General features: G+C 40.6%; 1 protein-coding gene across 1 annotated transcript in view; it reads left to right on the top strand.

Annotated features, from left to right (window-relative positions):
* The window catches only part of kcnc2 (potassium voltage-gated channel, Shaw-related subfamily, member 2), a 70,605-nt gene that overhangs the window by 5,823 nt on the left and 42,282 nt on the right, over positions 1–22,500 (top strand). The window lies entirely within an intron of this gene.

Below are 22,500 nucleotides of genomic sequence, written 5' to 3'. Positions count from 1 at the left end.
CTTCTACTTTTACTCAAGTACAAGACCTGAGTACGTACTTCTACTTTTACTCAAGTACAAGACCTGAGTACGTACTTCTACTTTTACTCAAGTACAAGATCTGAGTATTTCTACTTTTACTCAAGTACAAGATCTGAGTACTTCTGCTTTTACTCAAGTACATGATCTGAGTACTTCTACTTTTACTCAAGTACAAGATCTGAGTACTTCTACTTTTACTCAAGCACAAGATCTGAGTACTTCTACTTTTACTCAAGTACAAGATCTGAGTACTTCTGCTTTTACTCAAGTACAAGATCTGAGTACTTCTGCTTTTACTCAAGTACAAGATCTGAGTACTTCTACTTTTACTCAAGTACAAGATCTGAGTACTTCTACTTTTACTCAAGTACAAGATCTGAGTACTTCTGCTTTTACTCAAGTACAAGATCTGAGTACTTCTACTTTTACTGAAGTACAAGACCTGAGTACTTCTACTTTTACTCAAGTACAAGATCTGAGTACTTCTACTTTTACTCAAGTACTAGATCTGAGTACTTCTACTTTTACTCAAGTACAACATCTTAGTACTTCTACTTTTACTCAAGTACAAGATCTGAGTACTTCTACTTTTACTCAAGTACAAGATCTAAGTACTTCTACTTTTACTCAAGTACAAGATCTGAGTACTTATACTTTTACTCAAGTACAATATCTGAGTACTTCTACTTTTACTCAAGTACAAGATCTGAGTACTTCTCCCCCCTCTATTTTAAAAACGACTTTAAGACTATTGGAACAAATGTGTGAGAAACTGAGTACAGGGTGAGGGTGAGGTCATCTGTCATCTTAATCTGTAAACTATCTGACAAATAAACACTTTGAAGGGCTTCATTATTATCATTACTTATATGCACGTTATTTGTATGTATGCAGCATGGTTGGAGGAGCCTGGGACTTAAGCTTTTCAATGCCATATCTACACTATAGCTGTGACTATGACAATAAAGCCCTTGATATTTGAACATGGTTATGTGCTCCAGCATATCTTGGTCTAGCTGGAGCTACAGGTGTACAGACGGCTGAATCCCAGGGTAGGAACAGCTGATCCTCTGCAAACAGACCTGAGTAAATAGAGTGTGACGGGGAAACAGCAGCAGGTCTGAGAGAAGGGCAACTATCTGCCGGAGCGTGGGAGGGGAGACGCGCCGCTGGGAGCGCTTGTAGTCGCTGCCAGGCACGTTAATCTGAACCGCCAATCATCAGCCTGTCGTAGCAACTTACAATCAGCTGCTGTCTAGAGAAAATGATGAGTTAGGCAAATATGCAAAGAAACCTAATATCGATATAAAGTCTTTTAAGATCTTTTATTGCTTGCAAGCATGACAACTTTTACTTATGTGTTTTAAACAACTTCAAACTGATCAATAACATAAGATAGATAAGAGGTACTTTGTTGATCCCAATTTGGGAATGGCAGCATAAAAAAGACATGGCATTGTACAATACAAATTCAAAGACTAGAAATAAAGAAGGAAGTATAAAATATAGTAAGTACTTTGTAGATTCAGATTCGACATGAAAACCTAAGCTTTTAATATATGACAGTTTTTCCAAGACCCTTGACCCTGGGCCATGGCGAATCTAAAGTAGAACTGAGGCAGCTTGAAGAACAAATGCCCAATAAGTGCTTCAACATAGAGTGGATATAAGTACTGACAGCCCCTCTTCATTCTAAAAGGACTTCATCCTTGAGGTAAACACATTGATTTTCACACCTAATGACACAAACAGAAAGCATGTGCCAATGACATCAGCTTGTTGCATGATGAGTTCGGCAAATATGCAAAGAAACACAATATCGATATCAAGTATTTTAAGATCTTGCAAGCATTTCGACTCTTTCTGTGTGTGACAGACTTTCTCATAGGGAAACATCAAAGATCGTTTACATGACAACGCAACAACATTTGGGCCCAGGTTGGTTGCTCTGTCACAGGGGGGTCAAACTCAAACACACAGTGGACCAAAATAAAAAAAATGGGTGCTAGTCGAGGGCCGGACTGGTTCATGGTCAGGGGTTTAAGACGCTGGCTCTGAATTTGGAGAAGTCACATGAACTAGTATTGCATGTTTTTTTTTCTTTAATTTACATTAAATATTGTATATTTGGTCGCCATATAGCTGAATTGGGATCTCTACAATAATGGCACTGGTTGCCCGGAAATATCTTTTAAAAATAATCTGTTATATTGCTTTAAGGCAGGGGCGTCAAACTCAAATACACAGTGGGCCAAAATAAAAAAATGGTTACTAGTCGAGGGCCGGACTGGTTCAATGTTTATTGCAGAACTTATTGAAATGAACTTATTGCACATATTAAACCTGGAACTAACAAAGCTTAAATGATTGCCTATAAAAACAACATTAAACATTAAATAATCAGTTGATTCATTTCTTATGGCTCTATCTGCAGCTTTTCCAGAGTCATTTCTTATGATTACATTTTCCCACAGGCCAACAACAGCTTCAACAAAACTATTTCCCTCAAAGAGAAACCAAACATGCCCTGTTGTCGTGAGAGAGAAAGTGCAGAAGGAAACATCCATTAAACTCAGTGTGCTGCTCTGTGATGCTAGTTCAGATACTTGGCATCTCATCTTGGGGGCAAGGTCATCAATGTTTGGGCTCAGGCTCTGAGCTGAGGAGACCCTCAGGATGGAGTGAAGGTGTGAGAGCAATATACCGGAGGGCCAGATCTAATAGGAATTAGAAATTATCCTGCGGGCCGAAATTAAATCCACCAAGGGCCTGATTTGGCCCCCGGGCCTCGAGTTTGACACATGTGCTTTAGACCAATAAGCAAAACTCACACCCTACAAATAACAGTTGAGTGTCACAGCTCAAAGTCTCAAAGTCAACTTTATTGTCAATATTTCAGTTCGTGTGTACAGACAGAGAGATCGAAATACCTTTTCCCACAAACCCGAATACAAATATATATAAATATGTATACCCTATAAACCCCCCTAGAGCACATTTCTTCCTCTCCCCCTGTCCTTCCTTAAGTGTCATAAAAGCCTTCGTGAACACATCTGTTATCACACACACATTTATTCGACATTCCCAGGATGCAGCAGTTACATTTCATTACACTGTATTAAGCTTTAATAGCATAATTGCCATACAGTAAGAAGCCTTTGGTTGACTGTAATAACTCAGCGGGGGGAGGAGGAGTAATAAGGAGGATAGTATGAGGAAGACTTTAAAATGAACACCTTCTGTCACGGCTGTATCTGAGATATCTAAACATGTGTTTCCATGCTCTGGTTCATTTAGAGATTTTGGTGAGACTAGGGAAAACAACCCTTCTAAAAATACACATCTCAAGTTTTCTTTTTACCAGATTTTGCCGTTAAACTAATCAAACCAATTGTTATGAAATATCCCAAACTGTTGGAGTTGAATTAGACTTTCCTGTCTCCACAGACGCATTCTGCCACAGTCAAACCTGCTTTTTGACTTTTATTTACAACTATAAATGACACAAATAAATAAAAAAAAATAAAAAAATAAAAAATAAAAAATAAAATAAATAAAATAAATAAAATAAATAAAATAAATAAAATAAATAAAATAAATAAAATAAATAAAATAAATAAATAAAATAAATAAAATAAATAAAATAAATAAAATAAATAAAATAAGTAAAATTAAATTAAATTAAAAAAGTGGAAGAACCTACATATGTTTGAAGCATAGTAGACAACATGGTAAACAAGGAAAGAAATACCTCTATACTCAATCATAATTAAGGACACAAGATAGATGTGGAAATCAGAGGAAACTGTGCATTTAATTTAAGAGGATATATTTCAACTCATTTCATGTTTTGGAAAGAATTGTTTTGCTATGAAAAAATATGGTTGGCGATCTATTGGCTGCATTTTCAGGCTTTACATGTCTTTACTGTGTGGAGTTGTGTGTGATATTTCTCTTGTTTAGAAGGTTAATAATGACATGTTGGGTGTTCCTAGTTATGGTTTTACCTCTAAAGAAAGTGAGCTTCTTATCTTAACCCGTCTGATCGCTTCTCCTGACCAATTCTGACCTAAATTGTAATAAATACGAGTTAAAGTGGATTCTGCTTGGTTTAGCCGTTTAGAATTAGCTGTTCTTGCTAACTTCTTTTAGACAGGAAATACTTTCATATCAATTCATACACACACACACACACACACACACACACACACACACACACACACAGACAGACAGACAGACAGACAGACAGACAGACAGACAGACAGACAGACAGACAGACAGACAGACAGACAGACAGACAGACAGACAGACAGACAGACAGACAGACAGACAGACAGACAGACAGACAGACAGACAGACAGACAGACAGACAGACAGACAGACAGACAGACAGACAGACAGACAGACAGACAGACAGACAGACAGACAGACAGACACACACACACACACACACACACACACACAGACAGACAGACAGACAGACAGACAGACAGACAGACAGACAGACAGACAGACAGACAGACAGACAGACAGACAGACAGACAGACAGACAGACAGACAGACAGACAGACAGACAGACAGACAGACAGACAGACAGACAGACACACACACACACACACACACACACACACACACACACACACACACACACACACACACACACACACACACACACACACACACACACACACACACACACACACACACACACACACACACACACACACACCCCGGCGAAATGAACAAGCTCTCTGGCTCTCTGCCTCTTGCAAAGAGACTTTTAAATGGTTGCGCATTAGATCTAAATGCCAGATCTGACATCCCTTTGCTTCGTGGGGCCCTTTTGAATCGTTGTTATCGTTGTAGACTATTCACAACAAGACAATTATATATCTTTATATGTTAGGAAAATAGTTCTCTTTGACATCGATCTTATGTCTTACGGTTATTATTACACAAGTTGTTGTTGTTTCTCAGGGTGAATCACATACAAAAGGAGGAAGGATGACATATCGACATAATCATTGCTATGTGGTTTACAAAAAGCACATTTCTGCTTACGAAAAGTCCGTTTTGCAAGTAAATGACGAGTCGGCATGATTTGCATTTGACTATGAATGAAGCATTTTTAAGCATGAGTGCATGTTTGACTTTCCAGCACGCCTCTTTGTCTCATTGATGGTTCCTACGACTGATATGTGGTGCATCTTTTAACCTGCTCCCACCATACTTCTTCCTACAATATCCAGGTTGGGTTTGCAGAAGGTAAAAACAAAAAAAAAGGGTTAGTCAGCCGATCGTGTTGAGTGTTTTTCCACGGAAATGGAGGACCTGGTGGGTGGTTTTCACAAAATGCACATGACAAATTGGACGAGCTTCAGTGCTTTTTGTTGTGCAAACAGACATTGATGTCGCCCTGAGTGACGGCCGCTGTCAGAAGTGAAGCAGATCAAAGATGAGAGGATCTTTTTCTCTGAGGTCCATCTCAGCGGGAGCCAGATGCTGCTTTGTAAAGTAGATAAATATACCTCAGAGACAAAAGATATGTCCAGTAAGCACTGCATTTTGTTTTTGATTTGTCCATCAATCGGTATCCAAACAATTGCTAAATGTCTTCAGGTGACAGATTCTTCTTCACCAGAAGTCACTTGTTATGGATGTGTTTATTAAAGGTCCCATGTCATGCTTTTCTGGTTCTTACCCGCCCCCTTGTGTGTTATGTAGCTTTTTCTGCATGTAAACGATCTGCAGAGTCACAAACCCTCAAAGTACACCCTGTAGCGAGTAAAACTCTAACACAGAGAAGACCTGTCTATGCTGCCCCAGAACGCCTCGTTGGGGATTTCTCTTTTTCCATTGTTTCTTCCGGGAACCGCATGACGTCATGTCAAATGGACCAATCCGAGGAGCTCCTCACACACCAGGACCTTTAGTGTACATCTTCAACTAACAGGGAGTCCCATTGACTTGAATAGAGCTCCCTGAACGCTGGGAATAGACGAGTTGGGATGGTGGAGAAATGCTCTCCGCAGCAGACCCATTCTCACAGCGTTATAAACCTTTTTCTTACTTAATATCAAGCCACACTTATTGTTTTTACTTCGGCTGTGAGTGTTTGTGTGTGCTCTGGATGAGTTTCGCTTGTTCTCGCTGTATCGCCGACCCGGAAAACACACCAGTAAGCCAGCTCACTGAGCACTGAGCAGCGAGCCTCGCAATGTCCCGACCAATCAGAGCACACTGGGCTCAAAGGGAGGGGGTGTGGTATATATATATGTATATATATATTGTACTCCTTAATTTCTATACGTTTTTGACGCAATAGTGCCGCTGTATTAGGATAATGGAGAGGGCTACTTTCTACAAGCCCTCCCGCTTCTACTAATTGTGTTCATATTTGTGTGTATGAATTAAACTTTTTTTGTTTTTCGGATGAAGAAAAAAATAAATAAATAAAACTTTCAGCTTGGGGGCCCCCTTGTGGCCGCGGGGGCCCTATGCCCCCGCATAGTCCGCCTATAGGAAGAAACGGCCCTGGTGCAATATACCGGCGGGCCAGATCTAATAGGAATTAGAAATTATCCTGTGGGCCGAAATTAAATCCACCAAGGGCCTAATTTGGCCCCCGGGCCTTGAGTTTGACACATGTGCCTTACGAAATACGACTGTTACTTCCATGCTTGCATTCATATTGAAACTAGGCACAGGCACATTTTTGAAAGTTGGGAGAAATATGTGTTTTTCTATACTGGCTTTATAGATGGACTAAAGTGAAAGCGTGCTGACCCCAAAGAGCAGCACAGAGTCTTCTTCTATGGTTCCCTGAAACTGACCTGGCAACACCAGTTCCATTAGTAATTCTCTCCTGGATTCAGGCTCAGGTTATTCACGGCCGGTTTGCTCTTCAGTGAAAACCGCGAGGGCTTTGCTGCTCCAAAGATAAACGTCTGGAGAAGAAGCTAAAGGCTTCACGATGTTTGCAACACATCTCAAAGCTCTCAAACACACATTTAGATATTACATTGTTGATCCAGCATTGTGTCCAATTCTTCTTCTTGCTTTGCACATACAGTAGCAGGTAGTGCAAATCAGCACCCAGTGAAAATAAATTAGGGAGGTAACATTTAAATTCCATGAACTTTTTGCAAATGCTCCCCATGTTTGAAACAAATGAACCAATCGATTTGGCCATTAAGGCTTTTAACAACGTTTTGTACTACAAACAAAAAAAACTGCTCTCCATGTGTGTCTTTTTGAGGATATTTAAAGAGACCCTATTTAGATTTGTGGGGGTTTTCCCTTTCCTGTAGTGTGTTCATAGGTTTTTGTGCATGTTAATGGTCCAAATCCCAAAGTTACAGAACATAATGACATCACTACGTAACACTCACGCTCCTATTGGCTAGCGCTCCAACACATTGTACGTGATAGGCTAAGGGGCGGGAGATCTCTAAGCAAGTTGACCAATCACAACAGAGCCAGCCAGCTAACCGATCAGAGCAGACTGGGCTCTGGTTTCAGACAGAGGGTGAAAAGAGGTGCTGCAGCACAGGCAGTATGAGACACTACATACTGATATACACCTGAACATCAGCAGGAGAGGACTCTTTAAAGTAGAGACACTACAGACTGATATACACCTGAACATCAGCAGGAGAGGACTCTTTAAAGTAGAGACACTACATACTGATACACACCTGAACATCAGCAGGAGAGGACTCTTTAAAGTAGAGACACTACATACTGATACACACCTGAACATCAGCAGGAGAGGACTCTTTAAAGTAGTGACACTACATACTGATACACACCTGAACATCAGCAGGAGAGGACTCTTTAAAGTAGAGACACTACATACTGATATACAACTGAACATCAGCAGGAGAGAACTCTTTAAAGTAGAGACACTACATACTGATATACACCTGAACATCAGCAGGAGAGGACTCTTTAAAGTAGAGACACTACATACTGATATACACCTGAACATCAGCAGGAGAGGACTCTTTAAAGTAGAGACACTACATACTGATATACACCTGAACATCAGCAGGAGAGGACTCTTTAAAGTAGAGACACGGCTCTGGTGTCTGAAAAGACGGCGAAGCGAGAGATTCCTCTATCAGGTCGATAGTGAGGTTTACTCGAGTAATGAGAGCTGTGTCTCATTAAGGTGTGAGAACTCTTTACCTCTAAATATTAGACCTTTGGAGATCCTGTTGCAGTCATTTGATTATCATTGGGTTTTTTAAATGAGCTCTCCATGTGCCCTTCTAATCTTTGCATGGATTTAGCATCATAGTCCAGATGAAGTCAGTGGATCAGTGAGTGTTGAAAAGCCGCAAGAAAGCTGAATGGACCCCCCTGTCACTTTGTATCACCACTAAACCGTCCAAATAGTGATTCTCATCTCATATCTCTCACATCTGTCCTGCCGATGCGTGGATATGACTCATCCTTAATGTCGGCCTTTGCTAGTAGAAACACTTGCATATGTGTCAACGTAAGACACTGATTTGAAATGTTCTCAGTGACTCACACATCTTCACTGCTGTAAGAATCTGGCTGTGATGATAACATTACCCCAGGCCCTTTCTATAAAAGACTCCTAAACTAATTCAATCTGTTTGCTAATAATACCCTAAAAGTCATTTATGGTCATCTATCCCAGTAACGGCTGCACTGAGAGATCTGAGCTGCTAGAGGAGATTTCACTGATCATTCTTCAGTGTTTAATCATTAGTCTACTTAAGTTTTATGATCGAGATGTAGAGTACGGGTCCCAGGCACATAGAAACTGCCGGATGCTAACCTGCATATGTTGGGAAATGTGCACATTTGGCATAAATTGCATTAATTTGCATATGCAGACAATGGCTATTACATGGCTTGGCAGATTTGGACAGTTTTTGAGTAGTTTTTGAGGTATATTGAGGAGGTTGAATCAATTTCTGTCTTTTTCAGGATAAGAAATTGCAGTTTTAACCAGAAAGCGGACATTTTGGCTGATTCTGATGAATTTTGGGACGATTTCTAAGTTTTAGGGGACCCAAAACTCCCATTTCTGGTCCTGAAAAAGTCAGAAATTGATTCAACATCCTCAATATACCTAAAAAAAACACACATTAATTATGCAAATCGGCCAAATAATTTCTTTTGATTCCTAAAACACGTTAAATTCGACCCACAATTCGTCCAAATCAGCCAGAAAGTACAAATACGGCCACTTCCTGGTTAAAAATGCCATTATATGTGACATGTTTGTTGCTAATTTATCCTTTTTGGAGGTAATTTGTACCTGTTAAAAGAAGTAACGATTGACTTCGACTGGACAGCTTCAGGGTTTCAGTCATGCAGTAAAATATTTCTGTCGTCCGCCTCTCTATGGCTCTGTTTCTCTTCTATGCTGGTAGATAGGTGACTGGTAAAAATAAAAAGGACTCTTGGATGGAAGAAGTGAGAATCCCTCTTCCAGCCTGAGCTCCACCACCTGTTCCTTGAATACTTTTCTCTGACAGTTAACCTCAATTTCCATGGGAATCAGATCTGCTCTGCTAAGGAGACATTTTAGGAGCTTGACTTGAACGCTGCTCAAACGCGTGAAATGCAGCCTTTCAGCAGTAAACCGGCTGTTATCCAAGGACTACTTTGTCTCTCTGTCTCTGGCATCGCTGTGAACTAGAGAACACTCTAGTGTGTGTGAGAGTCTTCATCAGTGCAGATACATGCCACTGTTGGTCGGCCTCTAATGCCTCCTGGCATGTGATATATCTTAAATACCTCCTGCTGCTTTCTGTCAGAAGGGAAATACGTTAATGTAACGTAAACATTACATTGTTAGACGCTTCTATCCAAATCGATTTACATTCTCAATACTGTGGACCATAACAGGAGCAATTTGGGGTGAAGTGCCTCAGGGACACGACATGCTGACTGCAGTGGGGTTTGAACGGTGCTCACCTGATCCGAACACCAACACACTAGCCCAGTGGCGGTTCTAGACCAAATTGACTGGGGGGGCCATTGGGGGGCCAGTTATTTTCTGAGGGGGGCACAATAAATGCAGGACGAAAAAGAGAACTAGACAGTATGAAGTAATTGCGCATAAGAAAACAATGCAATACAGTAATTGGTATTTGTTTCAGTACACTTATTTATTTCAGATATATCTTATAGTTATTACTGTTAGCTTCAGCTTAAGTTATAGTATCATTTTTGCACTGACACCATATCATATTTATATAAAAATAAAGGCAATGAACAGTTACATCTCTACTTTACATCTACAACTACACGGATACAATAGTTTAACTCAACTTCAATTATCGTGGTAGTCTCTCGAAACGTAGGTTTCAATCAGTCTTTCTTGGAAGCAACAGCCTCTGATGATCCGAGATGAAAAGTATTTGTTTTTCACGCGCTTCAGCCGGACAGTGAAAGTGAGTGCACCGCTCTAATGGGTCCGACTAGAATGATGAATAACGTTAGTCCCGCCTATTCCGTCATTCAATAAATCGTGTAATAAATCATACATTTTTTTCACTTTTTTCACTTTTCATTTTTTAGGGGGGCTACAGGGGGGTCAGAGGTCAGTGTTAGGGGGGCACTGGCCCCCCCTGGCCCCCCTAGAACCACCCCCGCAGTAGCCCACTGTGCCACACGCCGCCTAAAAATGAATGAGTTAAGAGACGTTGAATACATGACCTTACACGACAAAAAACATTTCTGAATGTCAGAATTATGAGAAAAACAATTAGAATTATGAGATAAAAGTCGTCAAATCATGTTTTTACCGGAGATTTGCTCATGAGTTCATCAATTAAACTCATGTAATAAAAACACATCGACTAAGGAGACTTTTTGACTATGAACAAACCAAGTGCTTAGTTGAGCAATTTACAGACAATCATAAAAGGTAGAAAAATAGCAGCTTCAACAGCAGTCTTAGTGATTTGAGGATTCAGGGTAAACGGTATTCATCACTATTTAGTCAAGAGTTGTCCAACAAGTATTGACTTTAAGGTTAAACTTTGATGCAGAAATCTATTTCCGCTCAGACCGTTCTCTCTTTTCACCTCTGTGATCCATCACTTGTCTTTATTTTGGGCTGATTTCACAAATAAAGTCAATACACTGGATTTAGTTCCCTAAAAACCATCCGGAGATACCACCATTAATCTGCTTGTTCTATAAGAAGTAGGAAAGAAAGGATGATAAGAAGACAAGGGATCTGATATAAAAAGAAAATGTCACTGCGTCTTGAGTTTTATCTGATCGACCTCAGAGATCATGTTCACCCACATACTGAACTGAGTCTGAGGTTTGGATAATCAGCTTGACGTTGGGGGGATTACTCTGAGAACTTGCGGTAGCAGAAAGCCAGAACGCTCGCTAGACTAAGATTTACTCAAGCGTCAGAGCGCCCAGAGCTCAAAGACGGTTTCTCTGCAGAAATAACAAGGTAAGATGCTCCAGGTCACAGGGTTCACATCAGCAGAGATAATAAGAAGTGCATTGGGAAATAACGATATGGTCTGGACTCAAAGTAGCAGAAAGAGGGCCTGCTGATTGTCCCTAGTCAAACTGGATCTAAAGTGTAATGAAGTATAAACTAGAAATTAGTGCAGCTTATGTGCATATTTTATATAGCGTCCGATTTTAACCAAAAACATTTTTGATCTTAACCAACTGTCTTTAAAAGTTGTCTTCGAAGACTCTTGTACTAATGTCTGTGAGAAAAAAATGCAATATTGCACCTTGTTTCCGAAACCAAAAATCAGTTGAAGCTAAAAATGTAAAATCTTCTTGCTCAATTTGTAAGTAAACAAATACAAATGAAAATGTCAGTAAATACCCCACTGTTGAATTTAAAAACGGCGGTGGTTAACAAGTGTCTAAATGAGACGGCTAAACGTCATCACGCACAACATTAGCCACTTTTAGCTTAGCGGCGGTGACGTGAAGTCATGTGACCGTGCTGTAGTTCCTTTATAGCCCAACATTAGCCACTTTTAGCTTAGCGGTGGTGACGTGAAGTCATGTGACCGTGCTGTAGTTCCTTTATAGCCCAACATTAGCCACTTTTAGCTTAGCGGTGGTGACGTGAAGTCATGTGACCGTGCTGTAGTTCCTTTATAGCCCAACATTAGCCACCTTTAGCTTAGCGGTGGTGACGTGAAGTCATGTGACCGTGCTGTAGTTCCTTTATAGCCCAACATTAGCCACCTTTAGCTTAGCGGTGGTGATGTGAAGTCATGTGACCACGCTGTAGTTCCTTTATAGCCCAACATTAGTCACCTTTAGCTTAGCGGTGGTGACGTGAAGTCATGTGACCGTGCTGTAGTTCCTTTATAGCCCAACATTAGCCACCTTTAGCTTAGCGGTGGTGATGTGAAGTCATGTGACCGCGCTGTAGTTCCTTTATAGCCCAACATTAGCCGCCTTTAGCTTAGCGGTGGTGACGTGAAGTGATGTGACCGTGCTGTAGTTCCTTTATAGCCCAACATTAGCCACCTTTAGCTTAGCGGTGGTGAAGTGAAGTCATGTGACCGTGTTGTAGTTCCTTTATAGCCCAACATTAGCCACCTTTAGCTTAGCGGTGGTGACGTGAAGTCATGTGACCGTGCTGTAGTTCCTTTATAGCCCAACATTAGCCACCTTTAGCTTAGCAGTGGTGACGTGAAGTGATGTGACCGTGCTGTAGTTCCTTTATAGCCCAACATTAGCCACCTTTAGCTTAGCGGTGGTGACGTGAAGTCATGTCACCGTGCTGTAGTTGGTTTTGAGCCTTACGTTAGCTTTTTACCTCTAGTGATTGCAGTTAGTCTTCAAATATCATAAAGTGGTGTTAATATAATGAGATTATCTGGCTTTTAAAACTAGTGGAACATAAAATTTTTACATTTGTATGTGTTTTTATATCTTTCTAGTTATTGTGCTTTTTGTCACGTTTTAAATTTTTTTTTTTATTATTTTACTCCCATTGTGTTATTTGATATTGTATTTATTCCCTGTACAGCACTTTGGTCAACTGAGGTAGTTTTAAATGTGCTATAAATAAATAAAGATTGAGATTGAGTTTATCCTGCTGAACAAAACGTGATAAATCTGTAAATGTGTGTGTGCTTATTTTTTCTGCAGTTTACCAATGGCAAAATCCCATTACATTTTGTCGAAGGAGCTCTTGAAAGGCTAACTCTCAGGTCGGCTTACAAATATGAATCATCACTTCACCACTATGTGTCATTTATGCCATAAATATCAGATATGAGTCTCACCATGTTCTTAATCTAATGTGCTGGCATTTCATCCAAAACCTGTGCCACGCAGTGTAATATCATTCCACTATTTTTGCAGCAAGCGTTTATGTTAATAAAAACAATCAGGCGCCGTGTGAGATCTGCAGGTTTACCGCCAGCTGCAGTGTCACATTTAAATGCCGTGGTGTGAGTAACTCAGCATGTAAATATAACCCTCTCCTCTGGAGCACCCTCGTATTCCCACCCTCTCACACACCGGCAATTATGCTATTCACTCTCTGCCAAGCTCTGCCACGAACCATGACTCTCTTACCATTAGAAGTCACTTAAGCAGCGTGCAGGAGGAGGACAGTGTGTCACGTGTTTTCACACACACACACACACACACACACACACACACACACACACACACACACACACACACACACACACACACACACACACACACAGACACACACACACACACACACACACACGCACGCACGCACGCACACACACACACACAAACACACACACACTCTTCGTAACCCTCTTGTCATGTTCGTTTCTCCCCCCTTTACTTTGGTGTTCCCATGAAAATTGGACCGGTCTGTTTGAACTGTTCTTACAATTACACAAAAACCATGAATTATCACCACATTTTATTTATTTAACACCATTTAAGCTGTCAACAATGTCCCACACTACATTAATTACTACACTAATTATACAAATATATTCCAAAATCAACATTGTTGTCATTTTGGTTGTGTGTATCTGAACATAATCTAGGGTCAGTTTTGCAAATCATGTTTTGTTTAGACCCGAAAATGACAATTAAATACAGAACAAAATTGGTAAAATAAAAAAGAAATGAAAAAGGGTTGTTTGAAATTACAAATATATATATATATATATATATATATATATATATATATATATATATATACACATATATACAGGCACATACATACATACATACATACATACATACATACATACATACATACATACATACATACGGGGGTTATTTTTGACCGAGAACATCACAAGTGTTGGAGGAGGACAGTGTGTCACGTTTTCACACACACACACACACACACACACACACACACACACACACACACACACACACACACACACACACACACACACACACACACACACACACACACACACACACACACACACACACACACACACACACACACACACACACACACACACACACACACACTGCTCTTACATCTACACAAAAAACATGAATTATCACCAAAAAAAAATCCAACTCCATTTCAGCTGTCAACAATGAATATACAAAGAATAGACACTGATAATGTTTTCCAAAATCAACATGGTAGTCAGTTTGTGGGTGTGTATCTGAACATATTCAAGGGTTACCCATTCATTTTCTACAGAGGCCATTTTTGGTGTTACTAAGTTGACTAAACAACTCAAAATCTAGAGGCTCTGTTGTGCTTTTTGGGATTGTCCCTTTCCTGAAGTGTGCGCTATAGGTTTTTGACACGGCTGTATTTTGATCATATCTACTGTATATCTATCTATGTTTGATCATGTCTGTTGTAATGGGAACATAATGCCACCCAAGTCACTGTGACAGGACAGGAGGTCATTGATTTCCACCTCCTCCATAATCACCTCTATTTGTAGGGGTTAGGAGAAGATTCTATAAAACATGGCCTTCTCCGAGCTTCTAACCGATATTCAACGCCTTTCATTCCCAACACGACAGTTTTAAATGTCCCTTCTGACCCCATCGCCTGTGTTCATGGACACTAAACATGCATAACGACAAAAGAAAAGGACAGAGGAGGATGTCAGTATCAGGAAGATCAAGAAGGAGGGAATGAGATATCAATTAGCATGTGCAGAACATGGGAGTAAACGGATTACATGTAACGGGAATATATAGGATACAAGAAAAGGAAACTGTTTTCCCTTATAGTTACAGAAAAAACATCAGATACTGGTATATAAGAAAATGGGGGTTAATAGCAGGATTACAATGCTATAAAATGGAGGCGTGTGGCGCAGTGGATTAGTGCGTTGGTGTTCGGATCAGGGGGGTCACAGGTTCAAACCCCACTGCAGTCAGCATGTCGTTGTGTCCATGGGCAAAACACTTCACCCCAAATTGCTCCTGTGGGGCTTGTCCACAGTATTGAGTATGTTATTTGCTTTGGACAAAAGCTTCTAACATGTAATGTAATTCATCTTATTATAAAGATCAATATTATTTATGTACATATACTTGATTTAATGTACTGGGTTAGATTCCACCACACATTAATATTCAGTCAGTTTGCTTGTATAAAAGCATCTGCCGAGTGTTGTTAATGTTCTAAGCGTTTTAATAATAGATTACATCTGTATAGCGCCTTTCAAGGGACCCAAGGCCGCTTTATGGAGGACAAACAAACAAACAAACAAACAAACAAACAAACAAACAAAAGGGCAAATAGTTAGGTAAAATACATGTAAATGCAGGGCGTAGAGGTGGCGTTAGTGTCATCATGTGACGGTGTGTGTGGAGCTGCACAGATGGTGTCAGGGCAGGAATCCTCCAGTGTAAAACCCTCCTGTCGTCTGCACTCACAGACAGGGAGAAAAAGTGTGATGATGTACAATCAATCACAGAAGATAGCTACTTTAAAGAGTCCTCTCCTGCTGATGTTCAGGTGTATATCAGTATGTACTGTCTCTACTTTAAAGAGTCCTCTCCTGCTGATGTTCAGGTGTATATCAGTATGTAGTGTCTCTACTTTAAAGAGTCCTCTCCTGCTGATGTTCAGGTGTATATCAGTATGTAGTGTCTCTACTTTAAAGAGTCCTCTCCTGCTGATGTTCTGGTGTATATCAGTATGTAGTGTCTCTACTTTAAAGAGTCCTCTCCTGCTGATGTTCAGGTGTATATCAGTATGTAGTGTCTCTACTTTAAAGAGTCCTCTCCTGCTGATGTTCAGGTGTATATCAGTATGTAGTGTCTCTACTTTAAAGAGTCCTCTCCTGCTGATGTTCAGGTGTATATCAGTATGTAGTGTCTCTACTTTAAAGAGTCCTCTCCTGCTGATGTTCAGGTGTATATCAGTATGTAGTGTCTCTACTTTAAAGAGTCCTCTCCTGCTGATGTTCAGGTGTATATCAGTATGTAGTGTCTCTACTTTAAAGAGTCCTCTCCTGCTGATGTTCAGGTGTATATCAGTATGTAGTGTCTCTACTTTAAAGAGTCCTCTCCTGCTGATGTTCAGGTGTATATCAGTATGTAGTGTCTCTACTTTAAAGAGTCCTCTCCTGCTGATGTTCAGGTGTATATCAGTATGTAGTGTCTCTACTTTAAAGAGTCCTCTCCTGCTGATGTTCAGGTGTATATCAGTATGTAGTGTCTCTACTTTAAAGAGTCCTCTCCTGCTGATGTTCAGGTGTATATCAGTATGTAGTGTCTCTACTTTAAAGAGTCCTCTCCTGCTGATGTTCAGGTGTATATCAGTATGCAGTGTCTCTACTTTAAAGAGTCCTCTCCTGCTGATGTTCAGGTGTATATCAGTATGTAGTGTCTCTACTTTAAAGAGTCCTCTCCTGCTGATGTTCAGGTGTATATCAGTATGTAGTGTCTCTACTTTAAAGAGTCCTCTCCTGCTGATGTTCAGGTGTATATCAGTATGTAGTGTCTCTACTTTAAAGAGTCCTCTCCTGCTGATGTTCAGGTGTATATCAGTATGCAGTGTCTCTACTTTAAAGAGTCCTCTCCTGCTGATGTTCAGGTGTATATCAGTATGTAGTGTCTCTACTGGGATATGTTTCCATGCTTTAATATTCAAAAAGCTCTTTATTGTTCTCATACTGCCTGTGCTGCAGCACCTCTTTTCACCCTCTGTCTGAAACCAGAGCCCAGTCTGCTCTGATTGGTCAGCTGGCTGGCTCTGCTGCGATTGGTCAACTAGCTTAGAGATGTACCGCCCCCTTAGCCTATCACGTACAATTGGTGTTGGAGCGATAGCCAATAGAGGGGCGAGTGTTACATGATGATGTCACTATGATTTTCGCCTTTACAGACCATTTACATGCACTAAAACCTAAATAACACACTACAGGAGAAGGAAAATACCCAAAAGCAGAATAGGGCCTATTTAAAAGTAACTTAAATATGGAAAATATGATCATATTATCTCATGATTCAACTTTCTACAAAAAAACATTCATTGCATTATCATTTTTCTCGAGTAGGGAATGTGAATCTATCCTTCTAATCTATTAATACAGATGTATCATTTTATTGTGTTTCTATCCTTACACCGCTTTGAAACTCAACTCCTGTCTTCAAACCCTGAGAGTTATTGCAGTAGTCGGTTCTGTTCGATCCTTTTCTATTTCAAGAGCGAACAACAGAGAGCATACGTTTGTTGTTAAAAGCCTGAGAGGGAAATGGAGAGAAAGGACTTCCTGTCACTGGGACGGAGACAAATAACCACTGTGTAGTTGTGCCAAGTGCAAAGTGCTACTACGAAACAACACTTCTTTCTTCACCCCGATGTCATTCCCAGAATCCTGTCAGCAGCTTCTAATCTCGCCCTCTGGTCTTCACATTTAACTCAGGGTCAATTCATCAATACTCCCACTTTGGAAGCATTTAGCCAATGTTTATATCTGAGTTTAGGTCGAACAATAGAGGATTAAAGTGAAGGTAGGTTTCCAGACGTGAGCCAATAGAGCATGAACAATTGAGTTGTCCTTACTGTAAGTCCCGCCTCCGATAACCTGCTCTCGGCTCCATCAAATAAATGGAGATAGAAAATAACTTTTAGCGCATTTCACAACTTTTAGACCCTAGTTATTCCAGCCTCATCCCTTTAAATGTTATTGAACAGCTTTCAGTGACAATGTGGATGACTGTGACTCAGCATGCTTTGTTGGTTATCAAACATACTTTTAAATAAGGGCTATAAAAGTGTTCGTACTGGGTAGTTTCTTTAGCTCAGAACAATTACACGCTGATTTACAGACGTCTCTTTCTCAATGTCAACCAATGGGAGAAAGTCATTTTGGGCCCAGTAGCCGCTTTCACACCAAGCACTTTGCCGTACTTAGTTCCCAGCACGTAGAAGCTGCTGGGACTCCCAGCTTCCGAGTAAATCGCCAGAACGCCGTCACCTCCTCATCTCCACCGCTCCCATGTTTTTTTGTGTTGCCATAAGTTAGTCTCTCTACGTTGGTGATCTGGCTAATGCTAATGCTAATAATGCTAATGCTAATAATGCTAATGCGAGCAGATGCAATGGCGCCTTCACAAAACTGTTCAGAGTTTTACGGGGCTTGGTTTGCAATCCGCCCAGCCAATCAGAAATTGGTAATTTTTCTCCGCAGGATAGTCCCACCGCTCTAGCAGGCACTACACATGGGGGTAAAAGTTCTCTGAACTAAGTTCTCTTTTTTATGTGAACGCAAAATTCCAGGCACCAACGGAACTAAACGGGAAAAGTACTCCGGTGTGAAAGCGCCTAATGAGGACAACTAGAACGTAACTGAAGTACCACCATTTGGCCACCATGCAAATGTACAAGTGGTGCCGATGTAGAGCCTGCAGGAGGTACAAAATGGCGGCTCTTTATTTGGTCATTAACTACTGAGTATCTTTAAGGTTCCTTGAATTAAAAACAACTCTGAACCTCGATACAACCCCAATTTTAGTTTCTTCTCCACCATCAGATACTTCTTTTTCTTTCAGTTTTGCACCAACTCCATTACAACGTCATCAACAACTTGCTGGTCTTCGATGCACCGGATCATCTACTGCTCTATTTCCACATTAGCTCAAAAGAGAAAACACCTCCATATTTGAGAGGTTAGGAATGGCATTGTTTGACATTTTTGCATTGATAGCATAAATCTAAAATAGTCGCTGATTATTCTTCCTGTGAAATCCTCGATTATACATCTGTCTATTTGTTGCTAGTCTACATGGCTGTGTGCAGAATGTTCTCTTTAACACACTGCTGCAGCCATGTAGTCGGAGTTATATTTCGTAAAGTCTGCGTCCATTTCTCAAATCCCACTTTATAAGCTTTGTTAAACCCTCTCTTCTACATCTCCCTGCTCTCTCTGCTAGCTGGATTGTATCTGGTAGCCTTCACTAATGAGAAAAATATCTTTGACTGCCAGAAAGCCGGACACTTGATGACCGTAAATCAGTGAATTACTGGGTAATGATGGTCGTTTTATCTAATGAGACATTTGAATTTATGTGCTCAGGAGATTAAGGACACTTTAGGCAATCTGTTCTTCTGGGAGCTAGTGCTGTTCAATTGGTTTAAATTAACTTTGTATGCGCTGTTTCACATTCTTCCTTCCTTCCTTCTTCATTATTCTTCCCCCGTGTTCTTTATCTCCCGTATAATCCCCATGAAGCGGTACATATCCCCTCACAAAGCAGGGTAAGATGTGTGGCCGTCTGCCTGGCATTGATCCGGCTGCCAGAGATGCTTTTTTCACTCTCCTTTGAGGGAAAAGCTTCGGCACACTTTTTAACGAGACACATCTCTGCTCCCCGAGCCGCACAGACACATAAAACACGATAGATGCATACAAAACAGTTTTTCCCACCTTCACACCCCTGGAGCTGTGCTGTTCTTTGAGTGTGTGTATTTTTAGCACATTAAAGAGGGGGGCGTGTGGTGCAGTGGGTTGAGTGTGGGTGTTCGGATCAGGGGGTCACAGGTTCAAACCCCACTGCAGTCAGCATGTCGTTGTGTCCCTGAGACACTTCACCCCGAAATGCTCCTGTGGGGATTGTCCACAGTATTGAGTATGTAAGTTGCTTTGGATAAACGCAACTAACAAGTGACATGTCATGTAAAGAACAGTTAAAGTGGACCTATCATGCTATATTTGAATAATATAGTGTAGGTCCATACCTATATAAGGCATATTTATACTTTTTATTTTTCAAAATACCAAACAGATCATGCATTTGATCCATTCCTCATTTCGTTCAATTGAACACTGTCTTTCATGCTCGGATTCTGTGAGAACAGCACCATCTACAGGCCTGGCATATGTACTACAGCGTCTCCAGCGCTTTCCAACGGCAATGTCCGTGGCTGTCTCCTCCTGATTGGTGGAGTTGGCCCAATAGCCGTAGCGCCACTTCTGTGACGTCATAGAAGTGTTCAAATCTGGATCAGTCTGTATCAGATCCGTTGAAGCCCCTTTTTTAGAGTTTTGGGTATGGAGGGAAATAGAGGGGGTTGTGTTTTCTGACACTTGGTGAGTTCCCTGGAACACCGGGGACACATGTTCATGTATCAAAGACGTACAAAAGTGCATTTTGCATGATAGGTCCCCTTTAAGGTGTAAAATAACTACCGTGAGAGGTCAGAGGGTGGTCATTCGTCATCAGGATAAAGGAAGTGAAACTGAAAGACGTGAAATGCTGTGTTTGTAGTGACGAGTCATCTCGAGCAAATCTCCTGGTGTTTTTCAGCCAGATTGGGAAAACAGGCTCCATCTTTTTCAGCGTCTCCTTCATCTTTTCCTGTCACACATGGCCCTGAGGCACTTTGCGCCAAACACAGAAATAATTATCCTTCACCATAGAAACATGTTTCTCCCAACTGTCTGATAGTGCCTCTAAGCGTTGCACAGTAGTGTATATAAAGTGCCTAAAGTCCCCATGGTGTATGAGGAGAAACAAATATAAAAAAAACAAAATTTTCAGGTATTCCATCATCATCTTACAAAATGTACTGTTTACAGGCTGTCCATTTCCACTGATATTCTTACAGTTCTTTAAAGGAAGAAAATAGGTTGCATTTAGAGGTCTGCTCATCCAACACACAAACTTTAGTAATGGTCCAGGTTATTAGATATTAAAAGGTCAGTGGAATTTAGTTTTGGAATATATTAAAAATATGCATACGCAGAAATTATGTTTAATATTATCAACACATTGTCGTCTTGAAAGGACAGCAGTCAAAGAAGACCTATTCTGCTGATGTTCAGGTGTATATCAGTATGTAGTGTCTCTACTTTAAAGAGTCCTCTCCTGCTGATGTTCAGGTGTATATCAGTATGCAGTGTTTCTACTTTAAAGAGTCCTCTCCTGCTGATGTTCAGGTGTATATCAGTATGTAGTGTTTCTACTTTAAAGAGTCCTCTCCTGCTGATGATCAGGTGTATATCAGTATGTAGTGTCTCTACTTTAAAGAGTCCTCTCCTGCTGATGTTCAGGTGTATATCAGTATGTAGTGTCTCTACTTTAAAGAGTCCTCTCCTGCTGATGTTCAGGTGTATATCAGTATGTAGTGTCTCTACTTTAAAGAGTCCTCTCCTGCTGATGTTCAGGTGTATATCAGTATGTAGTGTCTCTACTTTAAAGAGTCCTCTCCTGCTGATGTTCAGGTGTATATCAGTATGTAGTGTCTCTACTTTAAAGAGTCCTCTCCTGCTGATGTTCAGGTGTATATCAGTATGTAGTGTCTCTACTTTAAAGAGTCCTCTCCTGCTGATGTTCAGGTGTATATCAGTATGTAGTGTCTCTACTTTAAAGAGTCCTCTCCTGCTGATGTTCAGGTGTATATGTCTCTACTTTAAAGAGTCCTCTCCTGTTGATGTTCAGGTGTATATCAGTATGTAGTGTCTCTACTTTAAAGAGTCCTTTCCTGCTGATGTTCAGGTGTGTATCAGTATGTAGTGTCTCTACTTTAAAGAGTCCTCTCCTGCTGATGTTCAGGTGTATATGTCTCTACTTTAAAGAGTCCTCTCCTGTTGATGTTCAGGTGTATATCAGTATGTAGTGTCTCTACTTTAAAGAGTCCTCTCCTGCTGATGCTCAGGTGTATATCAGTATGTAGTGTCTCTACTTTAAAGAGTCCTCTCCTGCTGATGTTCAGGTGTATATCAGTATGTAGTGTCTCTACTTTAAAGAGTCCTCTCCTGCTGATGTTCAGGTGTGTATCAGTATGTAGTGTCTCTACTTTAAAGAGTCCTCTCCTGCTGATGTTCAGGTGTATATCAGTATGTAGTATCTTTACTTTAAAGAGTCCTCTCCTGCTGATGTTCAGGTGTATATCAGTATGTAGTGTCTCTACTGTGACATGTCTGTTGAGTCACCAACCAATCTCAATGCATCACATGGATGCAACTCATTTCAAACCGTCTTCGTGTGGATTGATTGTCTTTTGTTTACCTCCGTCTCCCAGAGGGCCTTAGAGGACTCACTGTGATT

The sequence above is a fragment of the Notothenia rossii genome (assembly GCF_949606895.1).
Source record: "Notothenia rossii genome assembly, chromosome: 10".
Lineage (NCBI taxonomy): Eukaryota > Metazoa > Chordata > Actinopteri > Perciformes > Nototheniidae > Notothenia > Notothenia rossii.
The sequence above is the reverse complement of the archived record's forward strand: the minus strand, read 5'-3'. Positions and strand labels throughout refer to the sequence as shown.